This window comes from Lithobates pipiens, unplaced genomic scaffold (assembly GCF_037356315.1).
Source record: "Lithobates pipiens isolate NorthernLeopardFrog02 unplaced genomic scaffold, aLitPip1_a1.2 Scaffold_16, whole genome shotgun sequence".
In the NCBI taxonomy this organism is placed as follows: Eukaryota; Metazoa; Chordata; class Amphibia; order Anura; family Ranidae; genus Lithobates; species Lithobates pipiens.
This window is the reverse complement of record NW_027507748.1, coordinates 297,570,991-297,574,622: the sequence shown is the minus strand read 5'-3', so window position 1 is coordinate 297,574,622 and position 3,632 is coordinate 297,570,991. Positions and strand designations below refer to the sequence as shown.

General features: G+C 41.7%; 1 pseudogene; it reads left to right on the top strand.

Moving 5' to 3' along the window:
* Positions 1-2,199: 2,199 nt before the first annotated feature.
* On the top strand, positions 2,200-2,577 carry LOC143984147 (protein LLP homolog pseudogene; annotated as a pseudogene).
* Positions 2,578-3,632: the final 1,055 nt, after the last annotated feature.

The window sequence follows — 3,632 nt, the reverse complement described above, 5'->3', positions numbered from 1 at the left end:
ATTACTGAAAAAACCCAAGGGTCCTGAATTCAAGAAAAGTGAGACAACCTTGCTCCCAGATGTGGAACCTGGGCGGGCTGACCTTCAGAAGGATCTCTCTGCAGCCTTCGCACACTGGGTAAACTTGGGCTTCTGCCCCTTATTCACCCCTTATTCACTGCCTGTGAACCTCTCCAGGGCTTCTCTTCCTGGTTGATAAGACCTTCACTCTCGGAAGTGTCGCATCGATCTCCCTTTGGGACAAGAGGACTGCTGTTTACTCTTTCTTTCTTGGGGGATCACGTAACGTGTAGGATACAGAGGCATACAGACACCGGAAGAGACGGTCAGGTACGAGCTTGGTGCTCGTTTTTACACTGTGCGACCTACATATGGAAATGTGAGTTATCAATCATTTTTACTTAATAAACTTCATTTGATTGAAAAATACTACACCATGGTAGGCTCTCTATCCCCTTTTTTATACCCTGTTATACTGAATATATGAGATCGATTCAGCGGAAAAAGAACGAAAGGACCCCCCCCCCAGGCTTTGCTGCATACCCAATAGGGACGTGTAGGAACACCATATTCTGAAGGAGCCTAAACCCCCCCTTCCTCTTCTACATGCTGTTTATCTTACAGCAGTAAGGTAATGAATTAGCACAGCCACGAGTGTCTGTAACACTGAAGATTTTTGCCACATTTAAAAAAAAAAGTCACACTGTCACTGAAGAGTACTACAATATCACTCAGTGTCCTTGGAAAACACTGTCACACTTGTACTATTTTGCACAGTGGACCTTATATGAACTCCACACTCCAATTTGGATTTTATTTATGTATTTATTTACCGTATTCACTTTGCATATTTTTCACATCTTTGCCAGATATTTGCTTATTTGCACTTGTTTGCTTATTTGCACATTAATTAGTGGCACTGACTTATATCTATATATTTTTGTTGATTTGCACAGAATTACTGTCTAGTCATATCTTTTTTATATACCTTTGGATTTCATATCAATCTTACTGTTTTTTATTAGATTTGATCTGGTTTTAATACCTCATTGAAAACAGACAGTAATATATCTGGACCCATTGATATTTGGATACATGATAATTACGCTACATTAATACCCATCTTTGTTAAGCTAATATTTTCTTAAACCAGCATCTGCTTAGCCTCAACTCGTAACAACTTTCTAGGAGCGCAACGCCACTTACCTTTAATCCCCCCCATGCTCTGCCTTTCCCCTAAGCCAGACAGCCACATGCTACTGAACATCTTACTTGTGTAAGGCTGATGTCCAGCAACCCCCCATGGGAAAGCTGGGCTGCTTCCTATTTCACACAAAAAAAACTCCCCTAGGGCGGAGCCCACTACAAGCCATCCACCTAGAATGGACTCCACCCGCCGGAAGTGACATCCCCGGGAAACATCACCCCCACCATTTTGGAACAGGGCAGGACAGGGAACAGACCCAAGAATACATTCCGCCTGGACCTAGAAACCTGCCACCGCCCTACCAGGAGAGGAGAGAACCGGAGGGGATATGCCATATCCCCGCTTACCTTAGACCACTGCTAGCACCATTTATGCTGCCAAATCCATCTGGGCAAAGGATTCTCCTGCAGGAGAGGATTTATCTCCATCCGGGAGCCTTCTACCTGGTGAGGCTAGACCAGGCAGGAGAGTTAGGGGGTCTTAAATATTCTAATTAGCAAGAGAGCTGTCCCTGGAGCGAGGACAAAAAAAGAACAAGGGGGTATAGGGAAGCCCTCCTTTTATTATAGCAGAGGGCTGTCCTATAAGGGTCAGAGGGGTGGAGCTGAAATGGCAGAAATGATGAGCTTCAGGAAAGTCAGGTGCAGTATTCCATTATAAAAGCTCCATAAAAGGCAAAAGCAAAGGCCAACCAGAAAAGACATCTCTCTTACTTGTCTTGACAGACAGCATGTAATTCATGGAACAAAACTTCAAGCAAGCAAAAGGTTAAAGGCCTCCTCCTGTCCACTGAGCACTTGCCCCTTCTACAAATTTTTGCGAATTGCTGCATCAGTAATTCCTTTGTATTGTCAGGCCAACCTTGCAATTTGAACAGAAAGGAAAGTGCAGCCTTATCCACCCTAGATAAAAAAAAAAGGGAATTAAACAAATCCATCAAAAACAAATCATCAGGTACAACGTGGGCTCTCGTGTGCTGGACGGAAAATAAAATGGCCAAAAGTCTAAGAAGCAAATGGAAGAGGAAAATGAGGGCAGAGAAGAGGAAGAAGAATGCTCCAAAGGAACTTGCCCGCCTAAAAAATGTTGTGGCAAAAGCAAACACGGATGCATTGATGGATGACATAAAAGAAATAGCAACTGTTGTAACGTCTAAAAAGTTGAAGGATGAAAATAAAATGGAACTTGATGCAATGGAAGGTGCCTCCACCATGAAAATGGACACCGATCTAAAACATAACAAGAAGAGCCTACTAGACCAGCACGGCCAATATCCTGTATGGATGAATCAGAGACAAAGAAAGAAACTTAAGACAGAGCGTACTACAAAGAAAGGAAAGTCAAAATGGCCAAAAGGACTGGCGTGGTAGAAACCTAATGTGTGCTTCCTTTATATTTTCTCACTTTTTTTTTTTTTTTTTATTCGGAGGTAACTTTTTTTGTCTCGCTTTACATGCTTCAAAACCCAATCACCAGTTTCTCTGGCTGAGTAACAAATTAGAACATCCAGCATGTGGGATGGGAAACATATTCCTACTGCTGATTGTTTCACATGGGTTTATATAGAATAACTGTGGCAGTGGCCCAACACACTTGGATATTATGGCAATCAGGAGACTGGATTCTCAAGCTTACAGGAAAAATGCTCTAAAATGTATTTCTTTTTGTATAGAATTATTTTAGGTCCTTAAGTCATGATAAGGTTATAGCCAAAATTCAAAAAAGATGTTTTTATTGTGTTGGTTCAGATACCAAAAAAAAATGTGTTAATTCACGTTGCATTTCTTTTTTTTTTCTTTACCAAAAATGTACATGGTACAAGTATGAAACATCCGCATACTCACAAGAAATGAAACTGCAGTATCCTATTAGAGCTATTATAGGATTAAAACCTCAAATGGCCTACTAGGAGGCCCAGCCTGTCACCCCATATGGGTACACACTGTGAGCAGGCTTAGCACTGGAGTAGGATTATCTGAAAAGTAGTTCCCTTTGACCTTACTGAGGGTCAAGGTCGATGGCTCAGGTAAGTATGCATCTCATTAGATTTATTTCTTATTACAGCAAAACTTGTTCATAACGCATAGGGAAAACAGTAAACAAGAAACTTCAATACAACAAAGATACAGTTTCATCTTTGGGCACTACCCCTGGGTTAGAACGGGTGACATTACCTCTACTTACACTGCAACTGGATGTAACGTGTTCCGAATTATGGCAACTTAGTTCCAAGATATGGTTCAACATGTATATCTTTGACCTAGATCACAAATGCGGAGAGGCGTATTTGGAAGAGTCCCAGGTCTCCCAGTATGTATGGAAACCCGGAGTTCTTCCTTCTTTGTATGCTAACAGTTTTTCCATGAGGTATATATTGTTTACTCTGGTTATTACCTCCTCTAAGGAAGGGGGTGTGGGGGATTTC